This window comes from Marmota marmota, unplaced genomic scaffold (assembly GCF_001458135.2).
Source record: "Marmota marmota marmota unplaced genomic scaffold, marMar, whole genome shotgun sequence".
NCBI lineage: Eukaryota > Metazoa > Chordata > Mammalia > Rodentia > Sciuridae > Marmota > Marmota marmota.
The window spans coordinates 780931-808901 of NW_026000196.1; the positions used below are offsets into that span (position 1 = coordinate 780931).

A 27971-nucleotide genomic window follows, 5' to 3' on the forward strand; every position below is an offset into this window, starting at 1 on the left:
TGCGTCGTCTGGGAGCTGCCGCAGGAGCCCGCCGGCCCGCAGGCGCGAGGCCCCCGCCCCACGTTCTGCACGGGGGGGACGCCTCTTGCCGAGGCACGGGGGAGCTTCGTGCCGCGCGGGCGCAGGGGCTGGGGTGGGGGGGGAGGAGTCAGCCTATAAAAGCGGCTATAAAAGCGGCCGCTCGGTCTGGAGACTGCGAGTGAGCGCGAGCAGATCCTGGCTCAGTGCAAGCCGGCGAAGCTGTGTGCGCAAAGCCGCGCGCGGGTGCAGTGGCCGGGCACCGGGAGCTAGCCAGGTTGAGTGGGCTTAGGTCTGAATCGCGACTTCCCAGACTTCCCTGCTTGCCAACGCTGCAGGAGCTCTCGGCGCCCAGTGGTCAGCGAACGAACGTCCGGGCTGTTGCGCTCCTGGCCGGCGAGGCGTGGCAGTCTCAGTCACCGACCCGGAGGTAAGAGGGCCCGGCCGGGGTCTCCATGGCTTCTCGGCCGACCCCAGCCTCGGAGGGGAGGGAAGAACCCAGGTCCCGCGCCTCCGCCTGGCTTAGGGGAAGTGTTTACCGCCCTCGGCTTCTGTTTGTCCCTGTGCTGTGTAGTCTGCCTCTGTCTGTCCAAGCGTCTGTTGATGGGCACACGCCCCTGTCTCTGTCCTCTGTGAGATATCTCTAAGATCTGTGATTCTTTACAAGCGGCAGGTGTCAGGGGGCGCTGGTGTCCCCAGAGCACATTCAGCGGGAAACAGATATCTGCTTTTCGGTAGATTTCCCCCCTTCTGAATGTCAAGGGAGACTCTAGCCCCGGACAGTATCTCGCCAAAGAGGGACTGTCTTGAAGGACCAGGACTCGGACAGAGCCCAGCCATTAGGGAGCCAGCTCAGACTGTGCACTAGTGGGCGTGCGCCTAGCAACAGGTCTTCGCCCTGCTGCTTCTGGCTCAGCACGGTCTTCCCTCTGGTTTCCCATCGTCTCCTCCAGCCTCTCAGGACAACGTTAGGCACCCAGAGACAAGCTAGAGCGGGGCGGGCAGAGGCAATAGGATGTTAGATGACCGAGGGCTCCTGCTGATATTTACACTGAGATGCTGAACTGGCAGCGCTGGAAGATTTGCTGGTCCTTGGCAAGGGACACCGGTCCGCTGCGAGATGGGTTGCATTAGGTTGAGAGGAAAGACAGGATCCTGGAAGGGTCGTGGTCAGGTCTCCAGCTCTCCACTTTGGAACCGAGGGCCAGTGACATTCTGGAATGGACCCCACGGGATGCATAAGCTCATGAGAATGGAGCGCACTGCCCCCGGGTCCCTCAGCCGCAGACTCGCTCTCAGCAACCGCCGCCGTTCCCCGAGGGTCGGATACCACGGCCATCCCAGGCATGCAGCCAGCAGCCGGGTTTGAGGTTCTGAGTCCTGCTCCGAGCAGCCAACCCTGTCCACAGGTAAGAACTCCCTTTCAAAACTAACCTTTTGATGTGTGAGCCAGTGCCTGGCTGCAGCCCCATCCCGGAGACGGTGAGCCCGGGAGCCGGTCCCTCAGTCTCCGCGGTCTGGATAGGGATTCCAGGCGCGCCCGGGGACGGGGAGCCGGCGGCGCTGCGTGCCCAGGCGCGGCGCCACCATGGACAGCTCCCAGCCACTTCCTCCACTCGGGGTCTGTGGCCCTGGGTCTCCCGGGAAGTCACCCGCTTTCCTGTCAGATCCAAGATGTTGAGGCTCTGCAAAGAAGAGAGGAACTGACAGTAAGCGGGGACCCTTGGTGTTCTATCCCCAGGCGGCACAGACCACTCAGGAGGTCGCTTACCCTACCGCAGTGTGTGGTTTGTGACCAGTTCCTAGCTGAGCCTGCAGCTGACTCTGTAGGACGTCTCCGTGTCGCCTGGGGCTTCCTTGGCTTCTCTGGGACAACACGGGGACCCTTCAGAGGTGTTATGAATGTGTGACCCTTGAGTATCTGACGAAGGCAGTGAGATAATACCAGACTGAACTCAAACGGCTTTCTATGTAGGACATAAGGTCGTGTGTTCTATTTTTAAATTATTTAAGAAACATAATTTTGGGAGAATATATGAGTTTCACAGTTAATGCCAGGATAGAGAAGAATTCAAACAGAACAAATATACAAAAAAATGCATTTGAATGCATTTGCCAAGGCAACTATGCTATTTTGTGATCCTAATAGTTTCCTCCAAAGGGATAATGAAGCAGCTTTCAAAGGCTCCTCGGTAGCCCAGTAGATGAATGTTCAAGTTGGTTACTTGGAAACAGGAAGAGAAAACCTGTGGGAGTTAATCTGTACACCAAATTAAACATCTCTCTCCTCCAGTAAGAAATGACACTCTATGCCCGGGGCTTTTCTTTTTGTCATCCCTATCTACACAGAGGTGTGTATCTCCCTTTATTTTACAATCATAAGAAACTCGGGAGGTCTTTTCTGAAGACCAACAGGGGTAAAAATAATAAGGCAAGTCTTTTTGTTTTGAGACAATGTCTGTGACTTTTGGAAAGTCAGTTACAGTTTTTGTGCTGTTTCCTCATCTGTAAACTGGGAATAATACACTCTACCTTTCAGGATTGTTATGAGACTTAATTGACACAGTTAAGCTTTTAGCCTAGTCTTGGGCACAGAGAATACTTCTTAAATGCTATTGATTATAGATATATTTTAAAGATATTTTTGCATTTTTTTGAACTATGTTCTCTGTACTCTCTCCTAATCTAATAACTATAATAGAGACCCTATCTTCACTCTATTTTCACATTCAAGATCTCGATGGAATTGATGAAAGAGCTGACATTGATAGCAGTGCCAAAAACATTCATATTTAAAGATAGATGGAAGACTTTTTTATGTGACACAAATCAGTTAACTATCTTTCCCGCTTATTCCACTTTAGAGGAAAGATAAAGGTCATTTTCAAAAGATGTTCACAGTCCTCTGTTTCAGATAATTAATTCTTCCTATTTTTTTCTCTCATAAGAATTCAAGATCTTATAAGAGTCCTTATTGTCTTTCTTGATATTGGAGGAGAGGTCCCCAAGCCCAGTTCCTGGGTTGCTCCAGGCTGAGCGTAGGCTAGCTGTGTTGTCAGGCCTGGTCAAGGAGGCCATGAGTGGTAATTGTTATGCAAGAGCATATTTCTTCATGTCAGAGACTTGCTTGAGTGTGAGATCCTGGCCAAGACACTTGTTCACACTTTTTTTTTAGTCCCAGCTGAATTTGAAAGGCCCCATCAACTCTGCATTTTGGGGCCATATCTGGTAGAAATCACAAGTATATGGATAATGAAGTTGTAAAGTACTCAATTTTTCACTTATATTTCCTTACCCCAAAAGTGTGTGCGTGTGTGTGTGTGTGTGTGTGTATGCATACATGCCAGTTTCACATTCTGGTGCCCTTAGATTTTCCTTCTTTTTTCTCCCTTAATAGATCAAAAGGAATCTTAGCTTCCTCCATCTGAAAGGAGTAAAGCTCAGGAATAGTCTATGGACACTGGGAGTCTTTCTGAGACTTTCATCCACTGATGATGTGACTAGAGCAGAAGGACATTTTCCCCTGGCTGACCTTGAAGTCCAGGCTCTCTTCTGTGGACTCCCATGCAGTTTCCAGTTCGCTGCATACTCATGACTTTATGGTAAGAAAACTATTGAACTATGGATTAGTCTTGATCAGCAGGACCCATGAGGGATGGGGGAAGTGGCATGAGTGGAGGTAAGGAGCTTTTCGTTGGTTCTGTGGCAGCTTGTCTGTTGCAGCAGTGTCTGAGTCCCCAGAGACAGATAGATCAAATGGCAACAGTGGCATTTAGCAATAAAGGCCAGTGGGATGGGAAAGGTGAGTTTAGTGACTCTCATTAGCCTCCTTTGAAGCCTGCCACTTCAATGACCTCCATTAGTAACTCTGTGGTGTGGGCAGAGCAGTATCATTTGATGGATTAAATGCATTTGTAGTTATAGCTTAAAAGAGAAACTCAAGTATGTAAGGTGGGTTCCTAAAAGGGAAAAAAGTTATATTTTGTGGGCAGCATCCACAAGATTCAATATACATAAAAAGTCCAGGCTGCACATATTACATATATCTTTGTTCATGGTGGCAAATACCCAGATGTTTGATCTTACTTGGGTAATGTATTTGCTGTCCCCCCTTCCCCCATGGTTATGTGAAAATAGAATGAAGATAGGGTCCCTATCAAATAGTTTTTAGGTTCAAAAAATGCACAAATATCTTTAAAATATATCTATAATCAATGGCATTTTAGAAGTATTCTGTGTGCCCAGCACTAGGCTATGTTTCAGTTTCCTTTGGACACTGAATGTGAAAGGACCTAATTTTTACTCTCTTGTATCTGCTTGGGTCAGAAGGAGGATAACAGTGGCCATGGGTACTGGAGGAGACTTCTCAGTGCTACTTTTCCTTCTGTTATTTTGCTAGCAGCTCTGCGGGTCTGAGCCTCCTTTCCTTCCTGCTCACTTTGCAAATTTGGGTAGGATGATGGTTATCATGGTGACTTTTATTAATCTCTGTACCTTCTTGTTCAGCCACTTCCTTCAGCACCATTCTAGCCTCTCTGGTGGAGTCCCTGGTCCTTTTTTTTCCCCCTGTTTGCTCTGATGCCAGGCTTTGTTCAAGCTTGCTTCTTTGGATGGCAGGCTGCTTGCAGAGAAATGTCATCAAATATACATTCACTGCCTGCTTAGTTCCCTCACTGCCAAGAAATACACATACCCACCCAGCAGGAGAGGAGCTCCTGCTCCTCCCCATCCCTGTTATTTTTCCAGGACCCATTTCTAGGCTCAGCTTGGCTTCTCTAGACTCTGCTTGGCTCCAGGAATCTGAATACATTCTTCTCTTTCTACCCCTGCAGGTGAGTGAGCCTTGGAAAGCAAAGGCATAGAGGCACCTGTGCAGAGCAAGGCTCCCTCTCCCCAGCTCTGGACAGCCTGGCTCCTTGCATTGAGGAATTGCTGAGGCATTATCTTTGAATCTTTTGCAAGGGCAGCTGTATCATGAGTTTAGATACAACTTGAGTTTAAAGAGCTTGGACCAGATAACTGTTTTTGAAAACCCTCTGTATTTCTTTCTCTTGGCTGTCTGTTAAAGAGCTTAACTATTAAGCATTTTATGTTACAGGGAAGGCAAGGTCCACAGGCTGGTGGTTTTGGCACAGAGAGTCTCCATCTTGTTTCTAGGCATTATGTTGGGGCAGGAGGGCTGCAGGCTTCCTCAACAAGCTGCTTCACTGATAGTCCTCTCTGGGCTGGGAAATCCCTGCTATTGGTCTGACTCTTCATGACTGCAAGGTATGGACAGCACCAGGAACTGAGGACAGTGCAATGGCTTCCTTTTCTGTGGCTTTGCCAGTTAGGAAAGATGAGACCCATTGGAGTGTTCCTTGGGGACTGGATTAAAGGCGATGCATTGTGACTCTGCTCTCTACCTGGACCAACTGACAAAGCTTGGGCAGGTTCCTCAGCTCCTCTAGTCTTCTATTTCTTTACTGAAAAATGAAGGGATTAAGTTAGATGGCCCTTCTTGGACTTGAATATGCAAATGAGCCAGAGAGACACTTGTTAATGTGTGAGTTCTGATTAGGCACATCTGGGGTGAAGGCTGAAGGTCTGCCTACTTGCTGTTCTTCCTTCTTTCCTTCCTTCCTTTCTTCCTCCCTCCCTTTTGTCTTTCTTTGTTCAGTACTGGGGATTGAATCCAGGGATTCTACGACTGAGCTTATACCCTCAGCATTTTTCATTTTTTATTTTGAGACAGGGTCTTGCTAAGTTGCCCCGACTGGCCTGGAGCTTGTGATCCTCCTGTCCCAGCCTCCTGAGTTGCTGGGAGAGGATCTGCATTTTTAACAAGCTCCCAGGTGATTGCTTCTGGCCCTGAGTTCCCTTCAAGTGGTGAGTGCCTACATCATCATTGACTTTCTAACTCATTTTGGTGTCATTTAAGTCAATTTCTGATGTCCAAGTCATGGAGTCCAGCTGTCCTTTGCTCTCCTGGTGACCTTTTATTGACCCTTCAAATTCTTGGAAATAATTGTTGTCACTCCTAAGCTGCCTTATCAGCAGACTAAATATCTTGAACTTCTTTAAGTTTCCTCCTTTCCTTGTCATAATAAATTTGCAAAGCTTTCTGGATGAAGTTACTTTTAAGTGCAAGACCATTGTGCAAATGGCAATTTATCTTTGCCTGGCAGAGGCATTTGAATGTAATTTTGGTGGTATTAAGAGATCACTTGGGAATTTCATCAAACTCTGGTCCCAGACACTGAGAATGCATGTTTACATTTAAACAACTTTTCTTGAGTCAAAAAAGATCACTTTTTTTAAACCTGAAAGTGAAATTTAAAGCCCAGTTTTGTTCTTCAGCTTCCTTCCCTGCAGCATTCTTGGGTGGATTGCAAATACATTCTGGGAGCCCAAGATGCAGTTTTGCAATTGCATTGTTATTTACCACCATATATGGAAACCAAAACCAAATAGAGTACACATTTTTGATTATCTTCTTTATGGCAGGCCCTGAATTAGCCACTTGGAAGGCAGAGTTGAAAACATGGTCCTCAATCTCAGGGAGCTAACAGTGTAGCGGGGGAGATAGATATGGAAGATAGGAGTTTCCCTGCAGTGTGATGGGGACCAGGACAGATGGGTCACAAGAGTAGAGGTCAGATTACCTACTAGGAGATGAAGGACGTTAAATCAGAGGATTAACTTGCTATGTCTTTTCAATATTCCAATATCTTGTGGGGTTTTTGTATCAACAATTTTCAAAGAAATGGAAGTGGAGTGGAGTTACCTTGTGTGTGACAATGTAACAAATACAGGGTACAAGGATTACCAGTGAGAAAGACTAAATAACAGGTGCTAGTGCAGAAAACTCAAGTTAGAGCTGGGCAGATGGAGCTATGAGTGTCTTGTAAAAATAGGCCTTTTACTTTCAACCTTGCCAATCAACCTTAAAACTTCTAGACTTTTCATATTCTATAAAAACTGGCAAGGGAAAAATATTATTTCTGGGATGTGAAAGTCAAGAAATCACAATCAGGATTATGCATCTATTTTCAACAATGTAAAGAAGCCAATTTGAATGCAAAATGGTTTTGAAAGTGGGGTTTGAAAGGTCAGATGGGCCTGGGGATGTGGTTCAGTAGTACAGTGGTTGACAAACATGCATGAGGCCCTGGGCTCTACCTTGCATTAAAAACAAAACAAAACAAAAAAGAGCTCCAGGAGGCCCTGAATGAGCAGAATGCTCCAATCCAACAGCTGTACCTTCTGTGTGCCTCCTATAGGGCTGGCAGTGTGGTTCAGTGGTAGCGTGCTTGTGTAGCATTGAGGTTCTGGCTTTGATCCCTAGCACCACAAAGAAGAAAAAAGAAGAACTGTGTGCCTCTCATAAGGAGGAAATTAGTATCCTTAGTGGGACAACACCAAGATAGCCAACTCCTCACTGATAGGTGGTCGTAAGTCCTTCAAAAGTGATCCAAGGAACCACTACAAAATAATCATATAAATTATTGAAAACGATAATATCTTGTTCAGTTCAGTCAGTCTTCTGGAAGAACCAGTATTGTACTGGTTATATGAGGAAACTTGATAGAGGGAAGGGCACCTGGAAGATGGCTTTCCTTCCACCAACCTGCTGTGCTGTGTGGTGTCAGGGAAGCCTGGAGTGTGGAAATCAGCAGCTTTACTCTTCAGGGGCATCTGACCCCCTGTCCAGAGGCCTTTCCATTGCTCCACATCAGATGCCCTACTGAAGACAGACTCTCAACCACAGGGATTCAGCCTCTCCCTTCTTCCTAGGTCTTTGCTCAGGGCCAGGCTTAGGTTAGCTCCTGTATTGCCTGAACCTCTTGACATAGGTGACCACAGTCCCTATGAACCTAGGTGCTAGCTGGCAGCAGGCCTGAGCTGTAGACCTGGATGCAGTGGTTACTGCCTGTGCTGTCACCATTTCTACTTCCTTTGGATTCACCTTCCCTCAAGGGGGGCAGTGGTGTCTTCAGGTGGGGCATGAGGAAACTGATTCCTGGGGCTACAGAGGGGTGCAGGGTGGTACCTTTGCTTCTGTCTGCTTCTAGTCCAAGGCATCTTTTGCCTGTCTTCTTCAGAGGATACTTGTTCATTCTGTGTGGTAGGGACACCTATTTCCAGTTTGGTCTTGAACTCACCTAAGCCTCCATCCCTGTGGGTATACAAAACTGTTCTCCTTCTTGTAAAGAACAGTAGGAATGAACCCCAAAAGGAGTGCAGAGGGGAGAAAGTTTGGGTGAGCCATTAAAAATGTTTATTTAAACAAACTGGTGGTTTATGACAAGCCTTTTATGGGCACTGAGTAATTTACTCTTATGCTCATTTTCCAAAGGTTTAGGTTCAGGAAAACCTCAAACATAGTGGCTAAGTACTTTTCCTTTCCTTCCATTCGAAAATCATGTTTATTTTCAGAGGAATTTAATCCATATGCTTCAGATCCATTTCCATGTTACTCAGCAAAAGGTTGTTTTTCAGCAACATTGCTAAGCCATGAGTGAGTGCCCTTATTTCTCTGCCCCTCCAACTCATGTGCATAGCTGAACCCTGGACTCATGGCTGAGTGACTCTGCAGCCTTTTATTAGACATAAGGAAACTGGGGGCAAAAATAAAAATCAATAACATTGACCCCCCATATAAATATGTATATATAAATAATTTTGTGTGTATTAACTATATATATATGTATATGAATAATTAATTTTATTTTTGTACTGGGAATTAAACTCAAGGATGCTTTACCACTGAGCCATATTCTCAGTCTTTTTTATTTTTTACTTTGAGACAGGGTCTTCCTAACTTGCTGAGGCTGACCTTTAATTTGCTATCCTCCTGCTTCAGCCTCTGGGATGGCTGGGATTACAGGCCCATACCACTGAACCTGACTTGAGTCTGTGAGTTCTTAAGAAGCCAGAGTCCATCAGATTTCTCAGTTCAGTTCTTGTGGTAAAAGAGAAAGCAGTTGTGGAATTTGGGCTTTGGGACTTCCATAGACAGGAATCTCTTTTTGCTTAAATGACTATAAAAATACAAAGGCTGGGTGATCTCAGAGGGGTCTCTTTGGTTCACAGCTTTGAAGCATCTTTGAGTTCCCTTTGACCACATAATTGTGGGTTATATATATTCAGAAGCTTTCCAGGTGGCTGAGAAAGAGCTTAAGTCTGTTTTAAATCTTAAAATCACTGGGTAATGTTCTTACAAATAGTAACACATAAACACTCTGGGAGTTTCTGAAAATGACCATGTAGTCAAGTTCATTTTTCTTCTAAACATCCACATATATTGTTACTTTAAATAAGGTTTTTGTTTGTGTACGACAATGAACCTAGGGGCACTCTACCACTGAGCTGCATCCTCATTCCTTTTTAATTTTTAGTTTGAGACAGGATCTCACTAACTTCCTGAGTCTGGCCTCAAACTTGTGATCCTTCTGCCTCAACCTCCCCGGTTGTTGGGATTGCAGGCATGCACTACTGTGCCAAGCCTAAAAAGCTATTTTTGACATACAGAACAGGATGATGTTTCTACTGAATCTTGCTTCATAAGCATGAACTTGAGCTTCTACTCTGTTGAGGTTGTTTGAGGACATCACCTCTCTAAGATCAAAAAGAACAGGAAGGAATAGTCACAATTTGAATGGTGTGTCTGGCTCCTGCAGGGCCTTTTGATGGCCATCTGGGAAACTGGTGTAGGAGGCTGTGGTTTCCCTCAGTGGGGATGGCTTCTATCCCAGCCCTGTACCAACACAACCAACAACCAACATCCTTTTCTTAATTCGGGGGGTGAGACTCTTACTTGGCTTAAAGCAGAGGCTCTTCTGTGTTCTATTTATTCCCAAGGGCTGGCACATAGTAGGTCAAATATTTATTAAACATGCAAATTGAATCCTGCATATGCGTCCCAGGACCCCAATCATGAAAATCTCTCAGTGGAAATAAATTTGATGCTGACTCTTGTGTATTCTGCTCTGGGAATCAAATGAGCCTCATGGCTGCTTCTGAGTGATCCATACTCCTGTGGTCCTATCATCACTCCCATTTTTATTATTAGTGTCTACTTTTTATTGAGCACTTAACAAAATTCAGACCCACATTACCTTGCATGCATCCTCAGTTAATCCTCCTGACAATCATTGAGCAAACTTCCCTTTCGTAGGTGGAGAGGATCTAGTAAGTTTATATCTCTTACCTGAGGTCACTTATTTGAGATGGAACAGATGAAACTGGGATCCAGATCTGTGTGAATCCTAAAGTCTGCACTCATAATAATGACTGATACTGCTTGATTTTTTTATTATTGTTCTGAGAATTGAATCCAGGGGCTCCCTATCATTGAACCCCATCTATTCCTTTTTACTTTGGAACAAGGTCTTACTGAGTTGCTGAGGCTGGCCTCCAACTTGCAATCTCCTGATCATCCTACTGAATCTTTGGGATTACAGGTGTGCACCACAGTGCCTGGCTATTGCTTGATTCTTAAATTGAAAAAGCACGTTTAAGAGAATATGATAATTTGTAGTAAATTCATAATAATTCAACCCCAGTGCATTCATCATTGATCCACTAATTCTTTCTAGACCTGGAACTGAAGATGGCTCCATTGCATCTCCCTGCAATGGAGAAGCTCATGGTTTAATTGGAAGATGACAGACAGTTCACCTACAGTCTGTGCTGTAGTTGTGGTGTGAGCCAAGCAATGTGGAAGCACTGTAAAGAGATGGCAAACAGCTCTGCTGGTCCTCATGGAGGAAGTGATCTTTGCAGGCCAGAGAAGGGAGGGTTAGGAAGAAAGTAACAGCCTGAATTAAATATAGAAAATCTCAAAGATGGATATCTGGAGAAAGTCTAGGAGTTTCCCTAGGCTGGAAATGAGATCATGAAACTGAATCAGGTGAAGATGGTCCTTAAAGTACAGTTAAGGAGTTTAACCTTTAACTTAAGTGGCTTTGACAGGGGAGGTGTGATTCTGAGATAGAGATGGGCATTAAGCCATTGTTCCTATTGGCAAGTGGCTTGGGTTGGGCTTGTGTCCTTCCTCCCCAAGGGTGGTATTCTTGGCAGGAAGTGCATTTCAGAATTCCAGTTCTCACTCTGCCTTAGTGGAGAATGTAGCTGCTCAGCTTGGCTAAGACCACGGGCATTGAGAAAAACTGCTTTGCCAGGGATGAATTGCTGATTTCTTCATGGCCATGGAGTGCAGAAGGCAAGAGGCAGAACATTAAATTGGAAACATTGGATTTTGAGACCTGAGTCACTGCCAACCTGAGCTCTGTATTCCCTCTGCAGGTAGAGCTCCAAGCTTTTGAGGAACAATTCTGGGGTTCAGTGTCCCAAGTCCTTTTCTCACAATATCTCTTTGGACAGTGCATCCATGTTTTCTGTGTCCAGTGTCTTAGCTGAGGTCAAGTATATTTATCTTCTGACCTCTGCTGTTTTCTTCTGTAAACTGTACCGATATTTTAATTTTTTCATAATTCTGTATGAATTTTTGCACAAATTTCTAACTGACTTGTTTGACTGAACTACAGCAGAGATGGAGTTGGAACATGGGATAAAGGGAGAGAATTTCCATGTGAGATTCACCTTTGGATAGGAGGGAGTAGTCACAGTAAAAGTTCAGGGTGGGCATCGTGGCACACACCTGTAATGCCAGCAACTCCAGAGGCTGAGGAAGGAGGATCCAAGACCAACCTCAGCAACTTAGCAAGAGCTTGTCTCAAAATAAAAAGGGTTAGGGATATAGTTCAGTGGTAGAGCGCTCCTGGATTCAATCCCCAGTCCAAAAAAAAAAAAATTGTTTTATATGTATTCATCCTCAATGAGTACCATTTCTTTTATTTCACTTTCACAGATGAGGAACCTAAGAGCTTGTATCACTTCCTGAGGTCACACAGCTAGCAAAAGGCAGCACTGGGCTTCCAGAACAAGTCCTCACAGTCCAGATCCTTGAGCCACAATGTTGTACCTCGGGGGCATCAATAGGAAATAGAATAGAGAAAAAAGTTTGCAATTTTTTGACCTCTGATGAAAATGCTGTTTAAAAAGTATAAACAACAGATCTGCTAAGATCTCTGTGCCCTGGTGCTAAGTATCCTACATAGAGTATGCATGCATGGAGTTCATTTTGAGAGCTGCGTGCATAGCAGAAGGTGAACATGAAAAGTTTTTGTTTCTTTTTGTTTTGTTTTGCATCTTTTTGTTTTGTCATTATGGATATCACATATGTCCATGGCCTCTTGCATGGCTTCTGCTGTAGCTGTTCATATCTTACTCAAAGGGAAAGGCAGCTCTTACCACTGACCCATGGAACTCTGCTTATCACTGCTGGGTTTCCCACAGGTAGGATTACCTGTGAGATTTGAACAATTTATTGCTAATTATGGTTTTGAAAAACCAAGCTTAGATAAGCATTTCCTAGAATGCCTTTCTCAGGAGCACCACTGCCTTGGGCTACCATTGGGTATTCTGAGGTCAAACAAGTTTGTGCAAACTTGGGATAAACCAAGTTGTCTAGTCTCCGTCGTCAAAGGTAGTCTGAATGCCTTTATAAACCAGGGTGCATCATGGATCTCCAAGAGGGGTGTTTGGTAGACAGAACTTACCAATGAGTTTGTCCAGGGAACCCTTCTGTTTTGACAGAGGTTCTTGTGAGGATTGTGGGCTATGAGATCTGTGTTGGGGAAACTTAGGGCTAAATATTTACTAATGGAATAAATGAAAAATAAATATTATGTGTAATTGGGTATCTCTGCCCCAAATCCTTAATGGATGCTAGTTATAGCTTTTATTAACAGTATTATTAACTTGAGTTTTTGTAGAATGCTTATGTCAAAATAGCTTTAAGATTTTTATCATTTTAATTTTGAGTCACAGTGTCACCAAATGTGTTCCCGGTTTGAGGGACTTGAACAATGGGATAACTTGGAGACAGAGACCCTTTCTTTGTTTGTCTTTCCTTTCTTGCTGTCACTTTTCTCTGCTTAAGCCACAGGTGGCCTAGTAGCTCTGTTTGGCCTCTAGAGAGGGCCCTAGTTTGAGCTTACTCTTACAAATTGTGCCTCATCAAAAGTTTCTCCCTCTTAATACCTTACAATCAAATAAAATGAATTTACAAACTCAAAGCACAGATTTAGCATTCTTAATCCCCAAATCCAAAATCTGAGATGTTCCAAAAATCCAAACCTTTTTGAGAACCTACATGATACTCTGAAGATTTTAGATTGGGGAACATTTTGGATTTTGAGTTTTCATATTACAGGATGCTCTTGGTAAAGTCTGCAAATACTCCAAAAATATGACAAATTCCAAAATCCAAAATGCTTAAAATTCCAAGCATTTCAGATAAGGAATATTCAATCTGTACCTGCAACCATATGACTATCTTTCCAGCAAGAAATTTTTTCTTTACTTGCCTTATTTATTTTTCTCTTCTCTCATTTATTTAATTGTTCTGCAATGTGATGTAGTCAGGTTATAATATTCCAGAGGGTGCTGAACTCTAGGAGGTGCAGCAGTGAACAAAATGAGCTGAGTCCTTCCTTCACAGAAATGACAGTGTACAACAGATGTACACTGTCCAATGGATATACAAGGGGAGACACTTAGATGATTCTGAGTTTTGTAATACCCCATTAAAATAATAAGAAGAAGCAAGTAAAATTAATTTTAACAGTATATCTTAACCTAGTACATCCAAAATGTTTTTAACTCAACACATAATTAATATAAAAATATTGAGATAGCTTACTCTGTTTTTATACCATATCTGCAAAATCATGTATTTTCCATTTGTAGCACATTTCAATTTGGACTAGCCATGTTTTCAATTTAATAGCTATAGGTAGCTAGTGGGGACAGCATGGGTCTAGAGGGAGAGATAGGAAGAAATAGCAACACACTTGTAAGGATTTCAAACTGTGGTCAGTGATGTGAAGCAAAGTTAAAAGGCATCAGGAGGGAAAATAGACAAGGAGTTTGCTGCAGGTGGCTGCTGGAGATGGGGAGCTGAGCATGGTGGTGGTGAACCCATATAATCCCAGAGACTTGGGAGGCTGAAGCAGGAGGATTGCAAATTCTAGGCCAGGTTAGGCAACTCAGGAAGACTGTCTCAAAAAAAAAAAAAATGTAAAAGGCTGGGGATGTAGTTCAGTAGTAGACTATCCCTGGGTTCAATCTCCAGCACACAAATATATATTATTTTAAAATGCTATGAGATGTTTAGTTATTATCTCTATCTGAGGGTAGGGAATGAAATTGCCTATGATCCATTTTGCAATCCTTTATTATGATGCTACAGTTTGTTCCAAAAAATGTTTTTCACAAAGAGGCGCCTATTTCCACAGCAAACTTTTAAAACAACATTACTTAACAAGGGTTGTAAGCAGATTTGTATTAGCTTCTTTTTGTTGATTACACTCAGAACTATAGAGTGCTTTGTAAGTGGATAGGGCTGTGGTGAGGCTCAGGGCCATTAATGTACATCCTTGGTGGGTCCATTTTTCATCATGGAGAGCTCTGATTGAGAACTTGAAACCCCAGACCTGTTCAAAAGGAGTCTGCCAGGAAATGAATGAGCTTATTTCAGGTATTCTGGATGAAATGCTGTTCCCACAGCACTCTTAGTGCCCCCTCTGTGTGATAAGCCACCCATGCATTTATCAGTCTGACCTGTTTACTGAAAAAGCTATAGAGGGTTTGAAAGCTCTGAGTCACTGTCAAGGAGATCAATAAATTCATGAGATATTGCATTTCCTTAGAACATTTATTTAGCAGACATTTATTCATCAACCACTCTACCCCAGACATGGAGGATATATAACCTAGTAATTAATGCTTCTACTTTACAACCTGGGAGGGTGGAACGTGCAGTCATGTGAACAAACGAGAACAATAGATTCTATGTCCACATGAGGCATAGAGGGGGGCAGGAAAGTAGGAGAACGCCTTTACTCTTGGGGAAATTGATCCTTGACTTGAACCTTATAAAGTGTAGTAAGAATTGTCCATTGATTAGTGAGGGCACTTTGGGCAAAGAGAGATCAGATGAATTGGTATATTAAAGAGCTACTAGCAAAGACCTGAAGCTCAGAGGTTCTTTTCCTTCTTTCTTTTTTGGTGCCAGGGATGAACTCAGGGGCACTTAAACACTGAACCACATCCCTAGCCCTTTTCTTTCTTTCTTCCTTCTTTTTTTTTTAAACCAATGATTGAGCCCAATCACTCAGCAGCATTCCCAGCCCCTTTTTAAAACATCTTTTAAATCATTATTTTTTAAAATTTTGAGACAGGTTCTCACTAAGTTTCTCAGGACTTTGCTAAGTTGCTGAGACTGGCTTTGAACTTGCGAACCTCCTACCTCAGCCTTCCAAGCTGCTGGGATTATAGGCATGCACCACTGCACTTAGTATGGTTCTTTATTACTGTAGCAGAGTGTAAACCACTACCAACTAGTATGCAATGCTGAACAGTCTCCAGGGAGTGAAGACACTGTATAGAAAGAAATGTATATTCATTCATTCATTCCATAGATGTCTCACAATTTCAAGATCTCCTTAAGTTGCCCTTTAGATACTGTATTGAACCAACCTGTTCTAAGATTTTTGGAGGGAGGAGTAGTAACTAGGAGGGGAAGCATTTCATTACTTTTGAAAAAATAATATGTATGTTGCATGTGTGTGTGCATATAATATTTGTCTTTTGTGTAAGCCATATTACCGTATAACCATATTTCTTTCTTTCTTTTTTTTATGTTTGGTACTAAGGATGGAACACTGGCCTACATCCCCAACCCTTTTTAGTTTTTATTTTGAGATAGGATCTGGCTAAGTTACTGAGGGTCTCAGTTAGTTGCTGAGGCTGGCCTTGAAGTTGTGATCCTCCTGCGTTGCTGGAATTACAGTTGTGTACCACTGGCAACTATATTTCTTTATCACTTGGAAAATACAGGAAGGAAAAAATATTATAACTTGACCACTTAAAACAGACACATTTTAAAAATGGTAAAAATTTTAGTGAATATTTTTATAGTATTATTGTATATTTTATATAATATTGGTATAACTTTACTTTGCACATAAGCACTTTTAAGTTTTACTTTCAATGTTTTTTTAAATGTATTTTTTTAGTTGTTGGTAGATCTTTATTTTATTTATTTTTATGTGGTGCTGAGAATCGAACCAGGTGCCTCACATATGCTAGGTAAGTGCGCTACTGCTGAACCACAACCCCAAGCCCTAGCCTCAGTTTTTAAAGCTATCATTTTGATAACTTTAGATGGATATCAAATTCCTTTTAAAATATTTACTATTAAAAATGACCATTTTGTTTTTAGGTTTTCTCACAATTTTAGCTAATTTACACAGAAGATTCCGGGATTGTAATTAAGTGGAAGTACATGAACATTTTTGATTCTTCATTCATATATCTCCAAAGATTTTTTAAAATTAACACTATCACTAACGGTTTATAACAGCATTGTTATAAACACTCAATATTATTAAAATTTTTATGGCTTTTATTGCTGCCTTGTAATTATACATGATAGTGGGATTCATTGTGATGTACTTGTACATGCACATAACATATTATTAAAGTCTGAAAAGTTATTTAGTAGGTGAAAAATCATGGCTGATAATTTAAGTTTGTATTTCTTGATTACTGGTGAGGTTGAAAACTATGCTATGTACTTGTTTACTAGTTATTTTTCTGTCCTTTTGGAATTTTCTCTTCAGATATGCTTATTTAGGAGGAATTCATATTTTTTATGTCAATATACACAATCTCTTTATATATTTGTGCAGTTCTTTCTCCCATTTTTCCCACTAAAAGTGTTTTCATAAAATATGTGACATATTTTTGTGCAGTTCACTCTGTCACTCATTTGTGTATTTGATTTATTTTATTAATGGACAACTTGCAAATCTTCTGGTGGTCTGTGATTTTTAAAGTCCTTGACATGTCTGGAATTTATTTCAGTTCTTGGTGTAAGGAGGGACCCTAAATTCATTTCCCCTTCATCTTACTAACCTGTTATCAAAGCATAATTTCCTTTATCTGCTGATTGGTGCTGCCAGGAAAAGTATATTTGATCCAGTTCTCAGTATGGAGGATAACAGAAATGTGATAAGGTTAGCTCAGAAAGAATTCAGCCAGCCATTTGATCTGACCATCTGGGCAAACTTCAGAGATGGCATCTCAGCATACCAGGCCTGGCTACATCTCTGAGGCCCTGCAGAGATGTGGCCAGTTCTGCGGCCATTCTGCTCTGAACATTTGGTCAAGTGAGGATTAGGCTGGTGGCACGCTGGGCCCCTGGCTGCCTTGAGCGCCAAATCCAGACATCCCTGTGTAGCACTGACTGGGAGCAGAGCTGAGTAGATCTTTCCTAAGGGGTCTCACCTGCTTCTCTCTGGGAGAGACCACACTGGGGCTCCTACCTGTGGCCCAGACTAGGCAAGGCCTAGTCTGCAGCCAACGCACAATTCTGAGTGTTATGTGTATTTTTTCCACGAGATAGAAGTTTAGGTAAGTTTTCATTCACAAATACTGTAAGGAAATTGGCTAAGAGCCCCTGTGGGAGAATTGGCTGAATCATCAGGCCGTCCTTGTATTGCCTCTGCTGTTAAAGACCATGTGAGTGTGTGATGGTGGTGGGGGCCCATTCTCTCTTCTGCCTGCAGTGAGGAGAGAGCATGGTTCCTATCTTATTCATTTATAGAGCCCCAGGGCTTATTTCAGGAGCTGACAGAGCAATGCCTACACCCTTTGTGACATGCATAAATGAATAAATGAATGAATATTAGTGACTGGATGAGGCTGCCTTTCCAGGTCTTTCCACTGGCAGACATTACTTGAGGGACTCCTTTTCAACTTCTGACAGTTCTCTTGAATAAAAACTCTGACTTTCATATTATCTTATTTTGGAACTTTTCCCTCATTTTACCAAATACATGTCATGGTCTTGTTTTGTTTTGTTTTGTACTCGATATAGAACCAGGGCCTCACCCATGGTGGGCAGTGCTCTATCACAGAACTATACCCCCATCCTTGTGGTCATACTCTTGAGGGGTTTCTATGAACCATATTTTCAAAAAATTTATAATAGAGCTACAGAAGAAATTCATTCTAAATTTTTGTGTATGTGTGTGTGTGTGTGTGTGTGTGATAATTGCTATTTTCACCATCTATGGTTATATTAGTTATTTTAGTACTTGATGTAGGAGAAAGAAAGATTGAATTTACCCCTTCTGATACTTTTCCAAAAACTTCTTATAAAGTGAAACTGTTGGTCCAGAGGTTTGGGAACAAATGGGGCAACAATTCAGCCTGGTGCATGGCTGGGTAGCACCTTCCTCTTCAGTGTCTTGTTCAGCTGCTTCTCTCTTCCAATTTAGATTCTAGCAACACACCAGGACTTATGGTTCTACTGACATAAAGCTGCTTTTTGTCATCTTGCTGTTATAAATGCTGTTTTCTCTGCCCAATCATCTAGCAAACTACTGTTCATTCTTCCTGACCCTGATCAAGTATCCCCCTTTCTGTGGAGAGTTCCCTAATCCCTCTTCTTCAGTGTATCAGTAAGTTAATGCTGTATAACAAAGCACACCAGGCTGATGGCTTAAACAGCCAACACATATTATTGGTCTGTGAATCAGCCAGCTCTTTTGCTGATCCAAATAGGCTTGGGAGATCTTGGCTGGCTCCTGGGTCTACATTTAGTTGGCAGGATAGCTGGAAGCTGGTTGGTCGAGGTTAGCCTCACCCACATGCTTCACATTGGTTGGCTATCTGTTGAGGAGATGAGGGTGAATAGACCATGTGTTTCTCATCAGCCAACAGACCAGCCTGGTTTGATCCAATGTGGCTGCTACAGTCCTGTGAGAAGTTTAGGTAAGTTTTCATTCACAAATACTGTAAGAAAAAAAGGGACAAGGTGCATGATCTCTTGAAGCCTAGATGGCTGAATTCAATGTTGTCTTTTTTCTTTCTTTCTTTCTTTTTTAATTGTTTTTTTTTGGCTGAAGCAAGACTAGTTCCTTTTAAGAGAAAATTAAGATTTTGCCTTTTTTTTTGTATCAGGGATTGAATTTAGGAGCACTCAGACACTGAGCCACATCCCCAGCCCTTTTTTATATTTTATTTAGAGACAGAGTCTCACTGAGTTGTTTAGCACCTCGCTTTTGCTGAGGCTGATTGATCCCCAGCCCCCCCCCCTTTTGAGACAGGGTCTCAGTAAGTTTGCCCAGGCTGGCTTGGAACTTGTGATCCCCCATCCCAAATTGCTGGGATTATAGGCATGCACCACCGTACCTAGCTAGATTATGCCTTTTGATGGAAGAAGCTGCAAAGGCATGTTGCAAAGGACATTGATCTGGGGAAAGAGGGAATGATGAGAGGAATGGGGCCATTTGTGATCAATCCACCACACATTCTATATGTTTGATAGAATTTCTCTGTAGTAGTATCACACTTGGATATATTGATATATTATCACATTGCGTTATTTATTTGTCTGAGTCCTAATTCCGCCAGCATGGCCTGATACTTGCATTAGTCTCATCTGGCATCTGAGCGGTTAGCTAATCTCCTCAGGAAGTGTTGGCATCCATCCTCTGAGTGCAGCAAGACCTGGGGTGACAATGGGAGTGCCCAAGAGGGAGGGAGCATGTGCACAGAATCTTGGCTGCATGCCCTAAAACCTGGCATAAGTTGTCAATGCCTGCAGGGGAGGGTCAGAGCCCAAAGGAAGCCAGTTGCCCTTTTCTCCCTTACTGATGCTTCTGCCTTCGTCCAGGCGTGGGCAGCCTCACCAGCTGAGGCTCCAGCCCTTACCCACAATGTCAGCAATGCAGCCCCCAGAGGATCTGCCCACACACCCGGATGTTGACAGGGGCATTGCTCCAGCACTAGCTTTTATGGATGGTCTCATCACTTTTAAAATAATGACTATGGGGTGTGGGTTGACTAGAACAGTGACATCACTTTCCTGCAATTCTGGGTCAGTTCCTGCCGCTTTTCTTTGCATCTTTAAATGACTGAAGTAAATTTACTGTTTGGGTATGTGTTCTGGAAGGATCCTCAGATGTCCATTCTGGAATGTGGTCAAGATAACACTGGCATTGGAGTCAGAGGTCCTAGGTTCTAGATCTTGGCACTAGTTTGCAGTGTGAACTTGGACTAGCAGGTTAGCTTTCTCATGCCTAAACTTTTCTGTTAGTACAATGGTGAGAACAACCCTTGATTTTGTAAAACAATAGTGAGAATGGACTGGGATTTTTTTTTTTTTTTTTAATCAGAGTCACTTTCAGGCCATTCAAGTTGCTGTAATGGACTAAGATTGGGTGGCCTATAAATAAGAGAAATTTATTTCTCACAGTTCTGGAGGCTGGAAGCCTGAGATCAGGGTTGGGCTTTGGCAGAGGCCCTCTTCTGGGTTGCAGATTGCCATTTTCTGGCAGATGAAAGAGAGAGGGAGAGAGGGGGAAAGAGGGAAAGAGAGAGGGGAGGGGAGATAGAGCAAGCATTGTTCTCTGAATCCTTTTATTAGGGCACTAATCCCATTTGTGAGGGCCCTAGCCTCATGGCCTAATCACCTTGAGAGTTATGATATTAGCATATGAATTTGGGAGGGACCTGAGCATTCAGTCCAAACTCAGCAACTGCTGGAGTTTGTGAACTTCACTAAGACGCCAGAATGAGGGAACACTAAGGGCTACAATATCCCTCCCTCTTGCTCTCAGTCCGGGTACCCTGGCAGGGGAGTTGTTCCTGTCCCAAGGAAGGGGTGCTTTCTCTGTGCACAGAGGCATTCCATCTTGCTCTTGTGGTTGCATCTGTCCAGAGGAGCTGACTATTCGTCTGGTTCTACCTCTGTTTCCCTCTGTACCTTTTCTCAGAGTGGACCTCTTCCTACCACCATCTGGAAAAGCTTTCTCTCCCTCTCTTTAGAATAATTTTGGTTTGGGGCGTGTGCTAATATTTTAACAGACTTCAAAGTCCTAAATAAATAAATGGTAAGAAAGAGCCCTACCTGGGTAACAGATTAGGATTATTATGGAGACCCAAAGTGGGTGGGTGTTTCTTTCCCTCTAACCTTGATTTTATCTTGAAGAGCACCCCATGGGTAAGAACTGTATCTTCTCAATTAGGAAACTTTGCTGAGATTCTCCATCCTTCTGGAGAGCCAACATTTCAGTCTACCCCAAGTCCCATGTGATCCTGGCATGAGGGAGCATTCTCTCAGGGGCAGGAGAATGAAGTCTAAGGAGAATCCTGGCTCTTGCTGGTCATTTTCTGATTCTGGTCTTTTCTGGAAATGCTAAGAGCACCAGCAACCCTGCTGGGGTGGATTCCCAACCCTCTGCAGTTTGTCTCCTCCCACCGGTGGGGGGGATCTGTATACAAGTAGGCCCAGAGCAGGTGCTATGGAGGGAAGAAGCAGAGGGAGGAGGTTAAGCCTTGGACTCTGGAATCAGATTCAGGTTATATATTAGCTTGACCCTGACTGGTTTTGTGATTGTTGACAAGCTTATTAGCCTCTTGGAACCTCCACTTCATCACAAGCCAATCCCTGTAACTATCTCTTTGGTCACTGTGAGGGCTGAGTGAGATAATACAATTGAAATCCTATGGCTGGCAAAAAAAAAAAGAACTTGAAAGATTATAGCTCTTATTATTGTTGAAAAGAAGGAGACCTGTTGAGTGTGGAACATGTTCCAACATGGCAGCCATGCACAATGCTGGGCCTGACTAAGAAGAAGAGAGCAGTGGAGGGGCTCCTGGCTTCCCTCCATAAGGCAGAGACACTTAAAGCAAGGAAATGATGTATGTTTATAGCTCTGCAAAGATACTAATGCAAGAATGGACCACTTTGCCATTGCACTGGAAACAGCCTTCTTGTGCAGAATAGCTTCTCCACACTATGGATCTCTTTTGATGTTTCCTAGAGCCCTAAGAAAGAGGGTGATTCCTCAGCTCAGTTGTGGCTTGCTCCTGTCCTAAGTACTTATTCTGTATTTCCTCATGGAAAGAGGCCAGAAGTTACTGCTTTACCTTCCTTGCCAGTGCAGATGTTGGATAGTCCAAAAAGATGGTGGGTGTAACCACGGCTTTAATTTTTTTTTTAGTACTGGGGATTGAACTCAGGGGTACTCGACCCCCCAAGCCACATCCTCAGCTCTATTTTGTATTTTATTTAGAGACAGAATCTCCCTGAGTTGCTTAGCACCTCGCTTTTGCTGAGGCTGGCTTTGAACTTGCGATTCTCCTGCCTCAGCCCCACAAGCTGGGATTACAGGCGTGTGCCACTGCACCCAGCTGTAACTGAGACTTTATATCACTGGTGGCTCCCAAATTGCATAAACCTCCCTTGGGGCCATGGAGTGACTGAATTCTGTCCACTCATTCACAGGGACGTCAGTGTTCCTGTCTAGGATAAATGTGTATACCTCAGAGGGTCGTGGATGGCTTCACATGGTCATCAAAGGATCAGGCAGGAGATATGTGTAGAAAGTATTTGGTTTAGTTTTGACCCAAGGTTTTAGGCATTGGATTAGGAAATGTCAAACTAGAAGATTTGATTTTAGGGTTTATTTCAATCACAAAACCAAAGAAGAATTCTATATGAAGCAAAATATTGTGATGGGAAGTTCCCTGTATTAGAAGACAAGGCAGTAAAGGTGATGATGATGTTGATGGCATTTGTATTGACCTGAGTTCTGTGAGGTTGGTTCTGTGCCATTCAGATAATCCAGAGAGGTTGAGACCCACAGCTAAACTGTGGGATTGAGGAGATTTTCTGTCTGAGCTCAGTTTTCTCTTAGACCACAGACCCACAAGTCTCTGTTTTGCCTCTCTCATTTTCCTTTATGGATAAGTGGCTCTTTGGGGTCACTTTGATTCCATTTAAAATCAGTTGGACCCTTAGATCTCTTTTCAGATCTGAAATACTCTAATCTTTATGACTTGTATCTTGCTGAAGAAAACAGTGCTTTTTTTTTTTTTTATGCCCTATTTGTTTGTTTGCCCTGGAGATGGAACCAAGGGCGCTCTACCACTGAGCTACATCCCCACCCTGTTTTATGTTTTATTTTGAGACAGGGTCTTACAAAGTTGCTAAGAGTCTACCTAAGTTGCTCAGGCTAGCCTTGAACTTGCAGTCATCCTGCCTCAGCCTCCCCAGGAGCTGGGATTACAGGTGTATACCACTGCTCTTGGCTTCATGCCTTATTTGTGAATGATGTTGCTGCACAGCCAGAGAATGCATGAGACTGTGTCTGCTTTTTTTGAAGTGAGTTGTGCTTTAATGGAAAGTGTTTTTGTTTAAGGGACAGGAGCCCTCACTTTTACTTTTAGCTTCAATGCCAAGTGGTTGTGTGACCCGAGGCAGATTGACTCTTCAGAACCTCAGTTTCTCCAGCTATGAAACAAGCAAGTTGCACCAGATTGTCTTTAGGCTCCTTCCAGCCCTGACACCTGTTCAAGGATGCCAGGCCTCTTCACTCATTGCTTTAGACATCCAAGGGCAGATCCACATGCAGGATCAGACTTGCTCGCAGCGCATGTGTCTCTCCTAATGGATGACTGGGATTCATTCATATCAGTTCAAAATTTCAAAACCTGTGGGAAAGATTTTGATGTCAGCACAAACATTTTTCTTTTATGATAAAACCAAGTTCTTCCTTCCAGTTGATAACAAGCTGGAACAGAGTTCTTATCATAGTACCTATACCAGGTGACAAGCACTCTTGGGACATGGTAGTTGTTGGAAACACTTTAATTCATCTCTGACATAGGAGGTAGCCAGGCCTGGGTTTCCAGAAGAGCACAGGCTGGGGGCCAGTCCTGTGGCTCCACAGAGCCATCCAGCTGTCCTGGAATTGCACACTTCCCTACATGTGCTCAGCACAAGGACCCCAATTCCTGTTTCAACACCTCTCCTCCCCCAGCTCCCACAACCACATCAAAGCCGGAGAGGCAGATTTATGTCTAAACAGCCCAAAGAACAAGCTTTGAACACTGATAAAATCACAGATGGCATCAGCCCTGGAGAAAACTGGTCTGTTTCATGGCCTGACAAGGCTGCTGCAGGCTGTTTGCATTTTGCGAGTCAGGTCCAAAGCAGAAGGAATATACAGAAGATGATGATTATGGGTGTTTTTAAAACCTGCCCCTTCCTGCCCAGCCCAGGACAATATTTACAAAGCAGACATGCAAACAAGCAGACTTTCTTTCAGGTTCAAATCGCCTACTGAGCCAGGTTCTTCCCGTGCAGGAGCCCTTGCCCTGCACCAAGTTAGGTGTTTAAAGAGTACATTTGCCAGCAACTGCTGCCTTAGCTCTGGTGGTTATGCTGTGGTTAATGAGCTCAGGAACAGTGTTGCTCTTTAGCCGGAGTAAGATAAAAGACTCCTTTCTCACCCTCAGCCCTGGGGATTGAATTCAGGGATGCTCTACCACTGAGCTACCTGCACAATCCTTTTTATTTTTTATGCTGAGACAGGGTCTCCCTAAGTTGTCCAGGATGGTTCCACTCACTATCCTCTTGCCTCAGCCTGCCAAGTTGCTGGCATTACAGGCATTTGTCACCATGCCCAGCAAAAGACTCTTTTTAAGGGAAAACACTCCCAAGGATGTCCAATGCTTATTTAAATTACATTTATTATTATGTTACTTAAATATGTGCAAACATAAAGCCAGGTATGAATTCCTTCAGTTTTTAGTTCTTAAACAATCATAAACCTAAAACAAATTTACAAATAATATGCCAAACAAAACTTGAAGAGGATTTAAATTGTCAACTTGAACTCAGGAGGCCAAATTTAAATCTCTGATGTTGAACTTAATAGGAAAAAGCTTTTCCTCCCTGTTTTATATGTCCCTGATGTCTTGATTTGTTTGATATTTTTATATGTATTTAATTTTGAGTTTTTCCACCTTTTAACATTGAATTGATTTTGAGCCAATGATCCATTGTTTTGACTGTTCCTATAAGAAGAAATCTACCAATATCTAATAGTGAAAAAAATTTAAATGCTGGTTAATAGAATAATCTTCATTAGAATACTTTCTAATGATTAACTGATGCTGGTGTGGGCAAAGGCAGTTCTGTACAATGCATCTATTGACAGATAGAATATCCTATTAAAAGCATTTTTTTTTTTTTTTGGGTGAGATTGGCATGCTCATACCAACATGGGCCCTGTAGTGACTGTTCTTCTACCACTTACTAATTATTGTACTGTGAACATGTTAGATGGTACTTAGGCATTATTTCCCATTGACTGCTCTGAGGTGTTCACTATTGCAGATATGGGCACTGGCCCATGTGCAGCTCTCCAAGGTGCTCACCTAGCCAATCTGGAGGATGCTTGTATTATAGAACCCTTGAGACTATGTCTACAGGGGTCTCAGAACTCCATTTTGAAAATTATTCCTCTGGAGGGAAGCCCATGTGAGTGCTCAGAAAGAAAAAATGTATTTCTGCAGTGTGGGATGACCCAGGAGAACAATTTTCCTCCAGAAAAGAGGAAATGGGCAAGAACTTGTCCATTTGGTAATTTGTTCACTAAGTATTTATAGGATTTTATATTTTTCATATGCCTTGCTCAGAATAAAGAGGAAAGGGCAATAGTCAAATTAGGTATAACTGTTCCCTTGGGAAGCTGCTTGAGAGAGTTTGAAAATCTCTTACTAAACTAGTCCCAGAAGAAAATCAATGCCTGACCTTTAGATTATGCAACACCTTTTTATGCAGTTTTGTACTATTTGATCATATACTTACTTCTCAATTTTCTTTGAAGCAATATCTGGCCATTTCCAGGAACTAATCCAAAAGATAAAAATTTGCTAGCTTTAAGAATAGACTCAAGAATGTGCTCTAGACTTTGAAGGTCACTCAAATGACATTATAGTCATTATCCTAGACTCTCCAGAGGGTGTGTTGGGGTGATATAATGGCTGTCTGGAGTGTTTGCTTCAAATATATGTACCCCTCAATTTACCACACAGGCCACACAGGAAATCACACGTGGAAATCTATTGGTGGCCAATGCCTATTTAAGCATCATAAATGAAAAGTATTCTAAATTTTGATAAGAGACTTAAATTGTGGGTTGGACTTTCTTGGGACAGGTTAAAGAATAAGTGGGAGTAGGATGCATTACTGCTGTGGTTTGGACATCCAAAACTCATGTTGAAATTTAATTGCCACTGTACCAGTGTTGAGAGAGGTAGGGCTTTTAAGAGGGGATCAGATCATGAACAGATTGTCTCAGTATCACAAGAGTGAGTTCATTATCCCTGCAGTGGGCTCCTGATAAAAGGATGAGATCAGCCAGATTTCCTCCCTGTCTCACTCACTTCTGCCATGGGATGACTTGTCACTAAGGACCTTATCAGATACCAGTGCCACGTTCTTGGACTTCCCAACCTTCAGAACTGTAAGCCACCTGCATTTCTATTGTTTATAAATTACCCAATCCATGGTGTTTTGTTACAGCAGTAGAAAAAGGACTAAGACAATGAGTTACAGATTGCAGAGAGTAGAGAAGAAGACATTCAAAGGTTAGAGGAAGCATGTAGAGGAAGTCCGCAGGGGAGTATATTTATAGGGAAGGAATGCAAGGGAGGATAAGTCTGGAAAGGTAGATTCCAGAAAAGGTATGAGGGGGTAGCCCTCATAACCTAATCACCTCTTATAGACCCCCACCTCTCAACATTATTACAATGAAAGTTAAACTCCAACGTGAGTTTGGAGGGGGCATTAGAACCACATCACTCACCCATCCTACATCCACTTCCACTTCTTCTTTAACCTGTTCTGAGCAAACAAAATCCAAATTTGGAAGCCTTGGATTCTAGGACAAGAGTGTACATTGGATTATTATCAGTGGGGACCAATGGATCAAGTGTTTAGGGACACTAAGATATTGTTGCTGAAGCCTATCTTAAAGACATTGGGCCTATCAAATGGTTATGAAGTTCCTGTCCCCAATAGTGGCCTTCAGTGGACACATTCTCTTTCAGTGTTTCTGTCAGTGCCTTGTGGCTGCATTGACATTAATGCCGACCTGTCCATAGTGGAGATGGCCTCACCTCTGGGATGGTGACATTTGTCAAGGTGGTGTCCATGTGTGGACACCATACCTGTGTATGGGCATACCCTGGGCAGGGAGCACCTTGTCCCCAGGGTCCTGCTGTACTTACGCATTGTAGCCTCTTCCCAGCTCTACAAGAGGGTGTGTAGTACAGAATTTGTGGAAGTTTATAAAATTCTTTGACATCCATCTCATAGCATTCTCATTGACATCTTAAAGCCAGTAGGTGGGGGTAGGTATTTTTATCTTTATTTGCTAGATGAAATAAATTTGTTTTAGAAGCGAGGATAGTAGGCTCAGTAGAGAGTTCTGCATTGTCCTTGATCACCATGGCCTGCTCAGTATGGGGCATACTAGAGGTGGTAAGTGGCACATAAATGGCATAAGACTGTTGACCCCGGAGGTTGATGAAGGTCCCAGTCCACATCCTCCTACTCTGTGACCCTCGCTGCAGTGAACAGGACATGTCAGTCCAGTGACCTCCCTTTGCTGCCACAGGGGAGATTGCAGCAACCAGTCTCTCTCCCAACTTTGGGTCTGCAGGCAATATTCTAATACCATTCACCAGCTGGCATTGGGATTCAGAGCATCGTCCTGTACCACAGTTGGGTAAAATAACCACCCTGGATAGAGTGGTATCATCCAAGATAAATAAATTAAAACACACAAAACAAAACCCAGGTCTGTGAAAATGTTATGTGGCAAAAAAAGAAAGAAAGCAATAGCCATAGCATTGAAGAAGTAGAGAAGGAGCAGTCCAAAAAAAAATTGCGTCCAGGAATTATGTGTGAGTTAGCTTTTTGTTACCATGACCAAGATACCTGACAAGAACAACTTAGAGGAGGAAAAGTTTAT

The 27971-nt window shown here is 43.0% G+C and overlaps 1 protein-coding gene across 3 annotated transcripts in view; it reads left to right on the plus strand.

Moving 5' to 3' along the window:
* Positions 1 to 141: 141 nt before the first annotated feature.
* Positions 142 to 27971, plus strand: part of LOC107148377 (cell migration inducing hyaluronidase 1) — a 168038-nt gene continuing 140208 nt past the window's right edge. For 2 of the 3 annotated variants that reach the window (XM_048790163.1, XM_015493004.2), the window contains exon 1: positions 142 to 448. The gene's annotated coding sequence lies outside the window, so the exon portion shown is untranslated. Of the gene's footprint in view, positions 449 to 1424; positions 3621 to 27971 lie in introns of those variants that run through there. The other variant, XM_048790164.1, reaches the window with a different exon arrangement.